At 47.1% G+C, this 14,483-nt stretch overlaps 1 long non-coding RNA gene across 1 annotated transcript in view; it reads right to left on the bottom strand.

Annotated features, from left to right (window-relative positions):
* The window catches only part of LOC105853301, a 17,809-nt gene extending 4,155 nt beyond the window's left edge, over window positions 1-13,654 (bottom strand). The window contains exons 1-3 of the long non-coding RNA XR_001145136.1: window positions 13,615-13,654; window positions 12,295-12,416; window positions 5,948-6,138 (exon numbers count right to left, since the gene is read on the bottom strand). This is a non-coding gene — a long non-coding RNA (uncharacterized LOC105853301). The remainder of the gene's footprint in view (window positions 1-5,947; window positions 6,139-12,294; window positions 12,417-13,614) is intronic.
* Between the last annotated feature and the right edge of the window lie 829 nt (window positions 13,655-14,483).

Below are 14,483 nucleotides of genomic sequence, written 5' to 3' on the forward strand. Positions count from 1 at the left end.
GCAGTGTACTTCCTCGATCTGCCTGTTCTGCTCCCCACTCTGTCCCTGGTGAATCCCCTCACCTCCAACACCTCTGGCCTATACCCCAGTTTTGTCTGCATAAACAAATCTTTTTTAAAAAATAAGGCCCTCCCTGGTGGTGCAGCAGGTTAAAGCACAGCACTGAGAAGCTGGCCACAGCCCCTTCAGTGTGAGCTCGATCCCCGCCCGCCCCGGAGGTGACTCATATGGCGCCGCAGACCTCCCCTGACCCACCCACTGCTCCCCTCAGCAGTGTACTTCGTCGATCTGCCTGTCCTGGTCCCCACTCTATCTCTGGTGAATCCTCTCACCACCCCTGCACTGCTGGCCTGTACCCCAGTTCTGTATGCATAAACATTTCTTTAAAAACTTTAATTAAAAAAGAACAAAATGGTAGAGGCCTTGCAGCTTCACATGTCACCCAGGCCCCTCTATACTTTAAGACACTTCTAGAAGACTTACAAACCTCCACCAATGTATATGCTCTGTAAACAGTTCTCATGCCATGTTGTTGAGGGGACCAGGAGGAAACAGCCTGTGCCCACTGCAGGCCTGACTCACAGCACAGCTTTTCAATCCCCAGTCCCTGGATCAGGGGGTGCAGAGCCCTGGAGAGGTCAGGCCGCAGCAAATCAGGCATTCCGGGGAGGCCCCTTGGGGACATGGGGCAGAAATAAAGGGCTGGGTGAAAAATAAGAGTGAACTAGATGAAGAGGGTGGCTACGAGTGTGTCTATGTCAACCGGAACAGCTCTAGGGGAGAGCGGGGAACAGCTCTAGGTGAGGGGGGCGGCCTGGTGGGCCCCGGTCTCCCTCCCTTGGACCTTTCAAGCCTGGGAAGTAGGTGCGATGCCCTTTGCTCCTTGCTCCAGAGCATTGCCCGGATGCTTATTGGCTTTCCCCAGCCCCATCTTCCTCTTCTACAAGTCATTTTATTACAGATCCCCCAGGTGGACCTACTGTGTGCTGCTAAGGCAGTGACTCTGGTGTTAAAAATTTCTAGTCAGATACTTAGTTGTCTCCATTTCCCTTCAAACAAAATGACCCAGACTGATGGAGCAGCACGAGGAGACTGTCCTTTGTCTAGATACAATATGATCACACACGCTGGGAGCCCAGCAGACATGTGAACCTGTGAAGGCACAGTGCTCCAAGTTAGCAAGGCCTCTCCAGCACGGACTCATTCACAGCCCACAACTACTCCATCGGTTATCAGGTAAGCTGCAAACTATTCAGTCTTGAGAGGAGGTAGCAGAGGCCCAAGAGTATGCAGAGACCTGGCCAAAAGGCATGTCAGCAAGAGAGCTAGGGTTTAAAGTCTGATTTTTATTGCTAATCGACTTTCTTCCAATGCCACTTTAAGTAGGCCAGGAATAGAGAGAAAAATTCAGACGTCCTTTCACACCCACATAAACACACACCTTCAACAGGAATTAGTGATTCATTCGACAAACATTTATTGAGCTCTGACTTGGTTTTCAGATCTGTATTAGAAATAGGCTGAATGAGAAAGATTAGATATGAGAAAAAGGAAAATGAGTCAGCGAGAGAAGGGGTGGCAGAGAGCATTAACCCTGAGTTCAGGCAATCTGGTGCCCATATCTGTGCATTATGGATCTGAAATCATCGCTCCACTGAATTCTAGAAATGTGGAGGTGTAAACACTTGACAAAGGATGTCAAGTCAACTTCAGATATAACAACAAGGCATCCCTTTAATAGCTCTAGATGTCTGAGCCTAACACCCAAGACCCTTCATCACCCACCTGTATCTCTCTACAGTCTGGAATGCCAGAGACTCGTGCCCCCACCCTGGATCCTGGCATTAGCACCTATGTGTACTTGCCCTTAAGCTATAATCTCCCACCTGTAAGACTTTTCACCAGCTGCCCTATGCCTCAAAGGCCCTGTCCCATTCTCCACTCCACTTCTTCACTAGGAAAATACTCAACCTCAGATTCCACTCAGGCTGCAGACGTAGCAGTCACCAGCACAATACAAGACACAAAAAAATCCCCCAATTTTTTTTAACATCATGAGTCAATTGATCCAGTAATAGCAATAATGAAGTAATATATTCTCTCCATGGGCTAGTAAGGAAATTTTCTGAGGGAGAGTAATAGAAATACCAAACAGACTTTGGAGACTAGAAAGTTAAACTTGGTTGAAGAGTCAGTGGCTGAACAACAGCTGGAGAAGAGGACAGACAGTTTGATGGGTGATGGGTGGCTTGAGGATGAGTGAGAGAGAACAGGCAGATGGTTGGGGAGTTGGATGGATGAGGGGCTACAGGACTAGATAACTGGACAGGTGAAAGGACTTCAACTTGACCAAAAGAGATTTGGGGACTTCGTCTCAAATGGTGAACAAGAGCAGATTGGGACTGATCTTGGATTTAAAAGAACATCATTATCTTGTGGACAAGTGGTTATTGGGATGAAGCCCTTGATGACTCCAAATCCACTATTCCGGTGAATCCCTGCAGATGGTGTCATCATGGAATACGTGTGGAATGACCACCCAACAGGACTTAATTTGAAGGCAGTCCATTGGATTGTCAGGATATAGAAAGGCGACCTTTAGCTTATGGATGCTGACTAAAACATTTCTGTGACTCCCATGATAACACTGAAGACGTAAACAGAAGAGAGAGGCGTTCGTGAACAGCTATTAAAACAAGGTGGAAATTGCTCTCCTAGGGTTCAGAACTTTAACGTGCAATTTCTGCAGAGCGAACAGGCACCAACCCAGCCTACCAAGGTTTTCTTGAATCCCAAAATGTCCTCACATTACTCCTTGGAAACCTGTACTTCACCTTGTTTCCCTGTTTCCCTCTTCCACTCTTCCACTCTCCCACTCAGAATATGCCCTCTCTTCCACTCTCCCACTCAGAATATGCGCATGCGCAGTGTTTGCCAGAGGACTAGAGAAGTTGCCTATCACACCGACGCTGCTTTGCCCGGGAGAAGACGTACTGGCGTGATTTTATTAAGGTGAGACTGAATTGCTTTTAGAGCCAAAGGTGAAGTACTGACAAGTGTCTGCTTTCTTTGATGGTGACCTGAACTGACAGGGCCACTTGAAAAAAAAGACTCACTGAAAGGGAAAGACAGGATGTAGAGGTAGCAAAAGAACAGTGAGAAGGTTTCAGAACCTCAGCATCGATCGATAAGCCCTTGCACAGTTCCTTTTCATTTCTGTGAGATTCGCCTAAGGAAATTCTCTCCTATAGCCGCACACCAGAATAACATCGCAAATTGTTTGTTTGAATCCTGACGCTCAACCTGACCCCAGGACAGTCCAGTAAGAACAAGTGCTGGGCCCTCCCTGGTGGTGCAAGGGGTTGAAGTGCAGCACTGCAAGCTACCTGCAGCCTCTTCTGTGCAAGTTCAATCCCCAGCTCCAGAGGAGATCCCCAGAGTGCAGCAGACCTCTCCTGACCCGCTCGCTGCTCCCCTCAACAATGTACTTCATCAGTCGGCCTGTTCTGCTCCCCACTCTGTCTCTGGTGAATCCTCTCACGGCCCCTGCACCTCTGGCCTGTACCCCAGTTCTGTATGAATAAATAAATAAATCTTTAAAAAACAAACCACCACACATGGATCTTAACGGTGGAGCTTCCAGCCTCATCTCCCACCACCCCGGGTCCCTCAGATCTGACACCAGATGGATTCTGCTCTTCTGTTTCTGTCACCCCCTCTTTGAGGATCACAGCCCTTTGCCACATGCCATTCTTGTTGTATGGGCTGTCCTTCTTCTCTCCCCTTCCTGGGCCACTTGGACCTCAAGATAGAGCCTGTGTTCCTTAAGATAGAGCCTGTGTTCCTTTCTCTGGGATGTCTTCTCCAGTTCACAGGCTAGTCGGGACGTCTCCCTCTGGATTCCAGGGACTTTGCTCCAGCCCTGTCCTGTGGCTCTGGGCACACCGCTACTCCCTCGCAGCCCTGCTTCTTCCCTGACTGACTCACATTTGCATCTGTGACCACAACCAGCCCCCGCCCTGGCCTGGCACATTGTGGTGTGAGAGGCTCGGCAACACTTTCGGAATGAGTATTTGTTGATAAATGAACAAAACCACTTCTACTGCTATCTTCGAAAATATTTTCCAACTTTCCCTGACTGAGCCGATTATTCCTGGAGGGTGGCATGTTTCTGAAAGTTTCACAGGAAACAGTAAAGGTTGGATGTAGCTTTTCACATAGGTTGTGTTGGGTTGTCCAAACGGTCAAGATGCATTTTTTTCCAGACTTTTCCCACAACCCAGTGATTCTCCAGGTCCTTGATTTCCAGGTGAAAGCTATTGTAGCTACTGCAGAACAAGTGCTTACAACTTCAAGCTGGTGTTTTTAAGTGTCCTTTAGTACCAGAGCAAAAAATGACAAAAAGGAACAAGAAAAATAAGCAGAATTAAAATAAGCTCTGTGAAAGTCCTCAAATTTTCTTAATGTTCTTAACATCATTAGAGTCATATAGTGGGGAAGATAAAAGTTTCTTCACTCAACAGATTGGCTGGCAGTCTGTTCCTTGTGTTTAGATTCTGCCATGTTTTTGCCCATCTCAGCAACATTAAGATATCTAAGTTATAACCAGATCAATAGCTTTCTGCTCACCAATCCTTACAAAAGTCCAGTGGACACAATTAATACTTCAAAGGACACAATCCCAGAAAATGCAAACACGTCACTTTCCTGGATGCTTTTCAAGCTGTTCCTAAATCACACGGAGCCTCGCAAAGCCTAGTGACTTCACCATGCATGTTTATTTATCATCTAAATGCATCGGCACCAGCTATCTTGGCATTTCTTTGTCTAGGAGACAGTCACATGAGGAACACTCCTATTTCTTTGGTGACAGTTCAGTTTGTCAGGTACTTTTCATTTCATCATTCCTTCAAGTTTGATGTCAGAACCTCTCCAAGATTTCCATCGAAGGAGTCAGCTGAACCCTTGAATAGGTTCACTTGTATTTACTGCCCACTGTGACCTTTAATCATTGTTTTTCATTCCCCCTCGACTGCAGGGAAATTCAATTTTAAGTTTGCGGCATGAGTGTTATAGGTATGTCTGCCCTGTATATCTGAATCCACCAACTTCCCCATTGTATTTCATAGCTGCTGTCTACCATAGTGTGGTGATTTTATCTTACAACAACATCAGATGTCAGGGTGGAGGTATAAGAGCAAAACCCAATGATTTCATGAGAAGTGAAATGAGACATCAGTGCCCAAACCCTTTTTTTAGAAGGCAGCTATGCTCACCACTATACCACAACGCACCTCCAAACACTTTCTTAACTGTGGTTATTTGGTTGCTAAAGGAATCCAAAATTAATTGTTCATTTAGGGCACCTGAAAGGCCTATGAGCAAACTATGTACTTTACTCACATTAAGGTATAATCTGCAAATACGCACCAAAACAGGCCATAGAATTCAGCTGAGTAGGAACTCTGTAGACATTTATTGACTAAATAAAGGTATGAACAAACATCTATTTTCAATTCAAAAAACCCTCACTTAATTTTGAAAGGTCAAAATTATAAACTCTCTCACAAAGGAGGAAGAACAGATTAGTAGTTTGTATGTGCACCAGGCTCAGGTACTCCAGCTCTGTATAAAGCATTTTGCAAACAGCAGCTAAATAATCTCAAAAACAGGGGCCTCCCTGGTAGTGCAAAGGCTAAAGTCTCAGCACTATCAAGTTACTACCAGCCACTCTGCCTGAGTTCCATCCTCCGCCAGGGAGCTGACCCACACGGCACAGCAGACCTCTCCTGACCCGCCCACTGCTCCCTTCAGCAGTGTGTTAGAGTCAATCTGCCTGTTCTGCTCCCCACTCTGGTGAATCCTCTCATCCCCTGCACCGCTGGCCTGTACCCCAGCTCTTGTATGCATAAATAAAAAAATAATAATGATGATCTTAAAAACATACCATGAATCCTGTGCTGTTATACCCACTTCACTGACGAAGAGGTCAAGACTCAGCAGTTAGGCACAGCGAGAGTGTCATGGCTTCCACTCTGGTCTGTCCGATGCTCCAATCCATGTTCTTCTTCATCATGTATCTTCAAATGTATCTGCATATGTTGACACCATTACCATTTGTTTTTCAGGACATGAGAACTGCAAAAAGAAATTGAAGTCTGACTCTTTCTCCTTCTGTAGGTGTTATAGATAAACCTCCACCAGTAGAAGGTGTCATTTCCTTGGCCCACTTTCATGCGGCCACCTTGGACTACAAGTCCCAGTGCCAAAGACTGGATTCCTGAGCTGGGAAGCCACTGGAGACTAGCAGACAGAGCTGAGTGGCCAGGCCGCCCATGGAGAACACGGAAGGCAGGCCCAGCACCCACCTCCCTCAGGGACTTGGAGGGGACATGCAGAGACACAGTAGGGATACCTGGAAGAGACCTCCTGGGAGATGCATGGGCGGCTCTCCTGGTCTGGACAGTGGCCGCCGTTATCCTGATTTACACTTTGATTTTGACTTTTGCATCACCGCTTCAAACCAGCTCTCTGGGATCTGCGTAACCACATTCGTTTGGTTCCCTGCCAGAAGGTACTTTAGACTTGCAAAAAGCTTTCAGTTCTCAGAGGACTTACTGTAGGACATTTGCTTACCAGGGAATGGGCAGCTGGCGTGTTTTTATAAGGGAAACTTATTCAGGATCCCCTTTCTTCTCTCTATCCGAATGCAACCCATTAAAATCTTGCATATGAAGAGTCCACTTCCTTCGCCTCTGTGCAGCTGATGGCTGAACCCCTTTTAAGACAGGTACCAGTAACAGTTTGTGGTCTGTGGGCACCCCTAAGTCACGTGCTACCATAGGAATCTAGGTTATGGGAGACCTTGGCCCTTTAGATTCTCTCAAATGTTATCCAGTTAGCAGTACCTTGTCACTACACAGCTTCTGCCCCTCTCTTGGCCTACCACTCACCCTCTCACACCAGCCCAGTTCATATCACACCCCAGGCTAGGGTGTACCTCAACCTCTTCCTTTCAGAGCACTTGGTTCACTCCAAGGGGTGTTTTTTCAGGTCAGAAATTTACATCTGATTGTTTTTGTAACCCTAGTTCCTGACAAGAGTCCTCACATTCCTTGAGCAACATCAAAAGTTTGTAAAATAAATGAATGTGGTGCACACCTCAGTTTATACCTATCTATTCACACCTGTCTCTGCTTAAGAAAATTAATTTTGGCCCTCCCTAGTGGCACAGGGTTAAGTCACAGTGTAACAGGTGGTCCGCAGGAAGAGGGGAAGTTCCAGGTTCCCTGCCCCACCAAGGAGGGTGGAGCTGAGCAGGGAAAAGGAAAGAAGAGAAGGAATCTGAGGAGGAAGGAAGCAGGATGGAGAGCCAGGAGACCTGAGGAAGCCACAGGGAGCCAAGGGAAACTGTGAAGAAACCATGTTATTTCTTGACCCTGGACTGGTTGAAAGCAATGTGGGTGAGAGACCCATGGGAGGTTGACAATAGCAGAGCTTATATTGATTTTGATGGTGTTCTTTTTCTCCCCAACTTATCTGGCCATTTCTGACCCCTTTCTATGGGTCCCGGCTCTAGTCTTGTGGCAGCTTTCAGGCCTTGCTTTTGAGGGGATGGATAACTTCAGGTGTTTGATTTAGAAATTACATTCTTTGTCTTCTTTGTGGTATACCCACTGTATTAAAGTTCCTTTTCATTCAAGTCTTATATGTTTTGTCAATGTGGCGGATGGCAGAACCTATTTAGAGCAGGTAGGTTTGGGGGTACAGGGGTGCCCCTTTCTCCCTGCCCTATAATAACAGCACTATCAAGCTATTGCCAGCCACTGAAGCACAAGTTCAATCCCAGGCCACAGAGCTGACCCACATGGCACAGCAGACCTCTCCTGTCCCGCCCACTGCTCCCCTCAACAGTGTATTTCAGTAGATCCTTCTATTCTGCTCCCCACTCTGTCTCTGGTGACTCCTCTCACCCCCATTCACCTCTCGCCTACACGCCAGTTCTTAAATACATAAATAAAAATAAATCTTAAAATAATTAATATTTGTTATGCATACCTCAATTTGCACAGGACTTCAAATTATATTACCTTTCTTGATCCTCAGATCACCTTTCAAACCTGGATCCTGTCATAATCAATTTCAAATGAGCAAATCCAGACTCAGAGCAACAATGGCCCAAACTCACAGCCTGAGAAGTGGTGGAACTAGGATTCTGAGCATCTACTCTTCCCTCTCCATGGTGCTGCTGGTCCCTGAGGGGTCTCGCAAGCCTACACCACACACTGTATTTCACGAACTAGATACCACTCACCTGTTTCACTTACTTTTAGAATGGCCTCGCCCTCCAGCTACTAGTCCTGATTGCTGTCACCACAAGGCTCCAGTCCTGTACTGTGCTCATCCCTTTTCATAAACTGGGACCATGTGTTTTTGCTGGTCTCTTTTCCACCCAAGCCCAAAGCAATTCCTGGAAAGAGACCTACCTACCTGCTGGAGAGGGGCACTCCCAATTCAGAGAAACTCCTTCCTTCACACTTCCAGGTAGAAGAACCTCATTCCCATCTCAAGCTGCCTCTAGAGGAAAATAGCTCCTCTAGGCAGCCCACCTTCATCATGCCCAGGGGGTGTTCCTGGAATTTTCTCTGCAGATATTAAATACCTAACATAAATGCAACACAGAGCTTGGTACCCTGATGGCAATTTTTAAGCAAAGATTCCTTCTGTAACTTTTATACCTAATGGGTTTCCTTAAAGAAGCACCAAACAGCTCCAGATGCAAGTTCAGAGTTGTTGCGTACAGGACTTCCCTGGGCTCCCCCGCACCCCTCTCCTTCCTTGCCCTGCTTCCCATTCCTCCTGAAATGTGGATGTGAGGCCCCATCCTGGATGCTAAGGAGGTGCCCAGGGTTTGCAGTCTCGGGACACTGAAGACCACAGCTGGCAAAATCCCGAGCCAGGCGATCTGCAGGGAAAGCCATGTCCAGGTTCATAATGGCTGTCTCTGATATCACTTTCATTTTTACTCTGGAGACGGGAGCTGGTGACTCTTGCTCATGGTTGCATCATTGAGAGCACAGAGAGGCTGTGATCCTCACTCTGTCTGTGGTCCTCAAGGATGTGAAGGGGGTCAAGGGGCACCCTGAGCCTGAAACATCGTTCAGGAAGCCTTTTTCTTGACTGCACCTAAGAATCTTCCCCCCCCCCCTTCCTACGTTTCTCTGCAGCCAGTTCAAACCTTTAACTCCTCCCCACCCCAAACTGGTTCACTCAGTCACAGCAAAAAAGGCTGCTAGGTCTTGCGTTCTGAGAGCCCCTCATGAAAAGGGATGAACCCCGCAGCCATACCTCCACTCCGGCCTCTCCCTCCTCCTCACCTGCCCCCTCCCCACCTATCTCAAGGTCACCAGCTTGCCAATGACCTCCTCACCCTGCAGGACCTTTCAGAGGCTCTTTCCACCGCTCACCCACCCGCATCAACCTCCAGCACCCTCTCACACTGCAAAGTAAAGAAATAAACGTGAAAAGCCCTTCATCCCAATTGCCCTCCAGCTACGGTCTTCCCTCTCCCTGCATTTGGCTCAACTCTCTTCCTCTCTGTTCCAGCACAGACCACAAGCTGGCATCTAGCACATTCTGCTACCAAGACAGTTCTTTCCAGGGTTACTGTGCCTTTCTGTTGGCCAAAGCCCATCTGAATGTGAGGACCCATCCTCTCCCCTCTTAACAGTCATGCCCACTCAGTCCTCTGCCCTGAGCTGCACCCCCAGCCCCCAGCACGCCCCCCAGGCTCTAGGCCTCAGCAACCCAAGCAGGAACCAGCAGACCTTCTCCCCAGGGACACACTCAAGGGGAGGCACAGGCGGGAGGGCCCCAGGCACCTTCCTGTGACCTGAAAGTTTAGCAGGTGGGAGCTAAGATTCTGGAGCACCTATTTCTACTTATCCCTAATTGAGGAACACTCTAGGTATCTGCAATTCCCAATTGCCAAGATTCCAGGAAAGACTGGGATTAACACACTCCTTCTTTAGATATGCTAAAATTCCTGACAGGCTGGCTCTGGCTGGCTGGTTTCTTTCTTTTTGGATTTGCATATCTCTGGTCCAGCTGGGTTGCCTCCTAGAAAACCACCTCTTTTACCAGTAGCTAAACACTGACACATTGCTGCGCTAAATGGCCACAAAATGGGCTTGTGTGACTGGTACAGAATCATCCACCAGGAGTTAGTAATTTTCCCACCTACAAACTTTGCTCCCTGCTCTAGTTTGTCAAAAAGGCCTCCGGACACCTTCCACCTGTTCAAGCAGAGACCCCCCTCTGCCTCCCCTCCCTAAACCATAAACCTAGCATACTCAAACACTGATTATCCTTGACATTCTATTAGCGTCATCTGGGGCTTACTATCACATTTATTTTCATTTTAAAAGAGTGTTAAACAGCGATCTATACCTGTCTGATACCTACACAAACACCCGGGGCATTATGTCAATAACCTGGTAAATGTTTCACTCACTGGTTTCCAGCTGCCATGGGGAGAAATCCTGCCATTTGCCAGATGCTCAGAAGCTGCTTGGAGAACAAATCTATAAAGTGCACTATCCTGGAGAGGCGGAGCATAGGGCTATAGTAAATAAAGAGTTTTAAGGCTGCTGACTAGTTCATATCTACTTTTTAGAAAGTTAAAAAAAAAAATCATGCAGTTGGAAAAAAAGCTTGGATTCTCCCTGGATGAAACAGGACTCTTGTCCTGATAGTGCCATTTACTACCGCTGTGCCTTCACAGGGACTCTGCTTCTTCATCTGCATGATTGCCACAGTCACAGAAGACGGCCCACCTCTCTGGGGGTAGCTGTAGTGATTGCTCTGAAAGACTTTAATGAAGCTACAAATGATTCAGCTGGGCAGTGGAACTGCTTTGGTACATAGCATGGATGTTTGTATGTTTTGAAAGAAAAATTATCACCAGAGGCTGCACCCCTGCTTCCCCACATTTGACCTTCATCAGCACAGAAATGGTGGCAAAAAGTGGAAGGGGGAATTGTTAGGAGGAAAGAAGGTCTTAACAAACTGCAAATAGGTTTTACGGACCCCCACCCCCTACCCCAGACCAAGGAGATGCAGGGCACCAGGAACTACAAACCCCATAATGCCATTGCCACCAAAGGGAGGATGCTGGGAACTGAGGGTGGCACTGAGCAGCCAGGTTTGGCGTGTAACCCAACATGTGAGTCTTGGGGACTTTCCGGGTTTTCACCAGCTTTCAGCCTGCTCTTGGGGTCCCCGTTCAGTGGAACTGGTAGGGCACATTCACCAATTTCTCTCTCTTGTCCTTCTCCCTGAGTTATTCATTTCTTCATTTCCCCTTTTTGTTTTTTGTACATAAACCCTTTATTAACCCTTTTGTGCACCTGAAGTTGGATCTCATTGCAAGTCCCTTTAAGCACACAGATGAGGACCCACAGTCGGGCCCCCATTTCCCATCAGGGTAGCTCTGTAATGAGGGCTGCAAATCAAGAGGCTCATCTTTGTCTTGACCCACTGGGTGGCTCTGGACATGAGAAGACTACATTACTTTGCAAGATTCCTTGGGAGATAACAAGATAGGAAATGACAAATAGCTTCCAGAAATCAAAGCTCCGGGTCCAGTCTGAAGGCACGCAATGGCTGGCACTGGCCCTTTATGCAGAGGACAGGTGGAGAACATTTACCCCACTTCTTTCCCATGGCAGTGTCTGCCATGGGAAGATTTAGAGACAAGGAAGAAAACACTTCAGTACCTACCCATCTCCCAGTCACCAATCAGCCCTCTCCCATCCTCATGTTCCTGGCACGCAGCAGGAGATTCCTGCCACCCAGAGCGCCTGGGTGGGTCCTACTGGTGCTATTCTCCCTCGTCATCTCTCAACTGGACATACTCAGGGAAGGGAGCCCTTGCCACGAGGGACTGTGAGCATCGAGTGAGGTCATACGTTTGAAGGACTCAGTAAACACAACTCCAACTGTACACGTCAATGGTCAGCATTACTTACAGTAGGTGTCTGAGACAGATATGAAGAAAATGCAAATAAGCAGCAGCAGAAGTTCCTTTTTTAGAACCGGGTTTGGGAAGTCACCCTATAACTGACCGAGCTTCAAAGGGCTCCAGGTCAGGGACAAGAGCACTGGCGTTTTGAGATTTTAGGTGTGGATCTTACCTGCCTCACTAGGGTGACAATTTGTGTAATCTTGGGCAATTTATTTAATCTCTCGGAGCCTCTGGTTTTTCCTCTGTAAAGTAAGAATAATAGCACTTACCTCACAGGGTTGACATGTTGATTATTTGAGATAATGCACTCAAAACATGTCCATAGTACCAGCCTCTTGCAATGGTTAACAAAGTTCACTTCAGTGAGTAGGTGGGTGGATCCGGGAAAAGACTAAAGGAAGTAGAATACAGGAACTGGTTAGTTATTTTTATTTTGCACTACAGCATGGCTTATTCTCACCTACTGAAAGACACAAAAATTATACACATTGGCAAGCACTGTGCCATCCTATGGAAGATGAGGGCTGTCTTCTAGTTTTGGTGGGAAAATGGGGAAATTGATGCTTTCTCTTTCTCTTGTCCTGATGTTTCTGGCACAAATGATAGCGGCTGTTGTGTTTGTTTGTTTGTTTGTCTTTTCCTTAATTTCAAGAAAATACAATCCTTGCCCTGAAGGGTGGTTGCAGTGAGCTCTGAGGATGCCTTCAAGACCTGAAGTCTTAGGCAGGTGGAAACAGACCTGTTGCTTGCAGGAAGAATGTTCAGAAAGGGGTTACAGTGATAAATTCCCACTTTATCTGAACTACAATCATGCTCCTTCCTGGGGCCTACAAGCACCTCCCAGGCTACAGAAAGGAGGACTCAGGTCCTCCCTCCCTCCACAGCCTTCTGGGCCAGCACCAGCCCCACTCTCACTCCCCAGGCTCCTTTCACCTGCATACTTTTGCCAGTTACTTGCACATTTGCAATTCAGGTCCCTGATCAAAGTTATCTCCTTCTATCATTCTAGCTCATTATCCTTTTTCTTTTCTTTTCTCTCTAGCACTTTATCTAAAACACTTTATCTAAAATTATCTCATTTGTTTACATATTTATACTGTGCCTTTCTTCCTCTAGAATACAAACACTGTCAGATCCAGGTCCATATCTGCCTTACCAGGCCAGGAGACCTCCAGCAATGGAACACTGACAAGGTACTCAGTATGTATTCAGGAATAAAAAACAAATGAATACACTTCAACTGCTAATGTTGAAGGGCTGAATCAGGGGCCAGAACTCCCCTCCCAGCTGAGTGATAGGTGCACACATACAGACTGGGTGGAATTGTGGGCCTTTTATCCAGAGAGCAAATGGCAGCCAGAGCCAAGGTCTTGGTATAAGGTCTGTGGCAGAAACCTGAAGTTTGGTTTTAGCAGCTTCAACCTGGGGCATCTTTAGGCATTAACCTCAAGGTCAAACATGGCCACTTGGGTTAGATGTCTGTGACATTAAGACCAAAGACCATGTCCTTACCTGAATTTAAATAAATAAATAAATAAAAGACATTCTCCTCCCAGGGAAACACATTCCTGAGAAACAGCTGAGCTTACCTTGATTCAACCCACATTTACGGGCCAAATCCTGTAGCAGGATGAGTCTCACAGCCTGTATCTCATAGGATAGATAGGATCAGAATAGGAATAAGTAACAAAGCAGAATGCGGAGAGAGTACTGAAATAGCATTAAATTATACAGGCGCACAGAGGAGAGATTCAGAAGCTCCATCTAAAATTAAGTTCAGGAAAGTCCTAACATTCCATTCCTGTAGAGGTGAGAATGTGCCTGGCTGAGAAATCCACAAGGAAAACAGCCCCTGACAATCCTACCAGTCTTCCCCGCTCCACCATAAAGACTGCCACTTACATCTGACATCCTTTCTAGCTCTGCAAACAGTGGCAGACCCCGGGGCAGGTTGACAACAAGCAGCTACCCACTGTTTGCAGAAAGCAGGACAAGATCTTAAACTGCTCAGTTCCTCAGGAAGAACAGCTAGTTCTGACCACAGCCTGGGCAGCTCTGGGGGTGGGGGGAGGGGGGGGTCTGCAGCGAGTGAGGCTTCTGCTAACACTTGGCAGGTAACAGCTACCCGCTAAGATTTAGGACAGACTATTCTAGTGTCTCCTTTCAGCCGTGGGCCTGGTCCTGAAAAGGTTCTACCTCCGATCCTTGAAGGATCCTTATAGAAATCATTTAAAAAGGAAATGCCTCTCCTGCCAGTTTACACCCTGGAGGTGGAAATAACAAGCACTTTGAAGTCCACACATCTGGCTCCAGCCCTGTACCGCCCACTATTTTTCTCAAACAACTCCGTTACCCCTCCTTGTGCTTCAGTTTCCTCACTGATATCTGAGGGACTGGATTAAAGCTGTGCATTTCAAACAAACAAGTGGTGGTCCATCCAGAACCACGATGTGGCAGC

The sequence above is a fragment of the Condylura cristata genome, unplaced genomic scaffold (genome assembly GCF_000260355.1).
Source record: "Condylura cristata isolate star-nosed mole 26May11 unplaced genomic scaffold, ConCri1.0 scaffold00006, whole genome shotgun sequence".
In the NCBI taxonomy this organism is placed as follows: domain Eukaryota; kingdom Metazoa; phylum Chordata; class Mammalia; order Eulipotyphla; family Talpidae; genus Condylura; species Condylura cristata.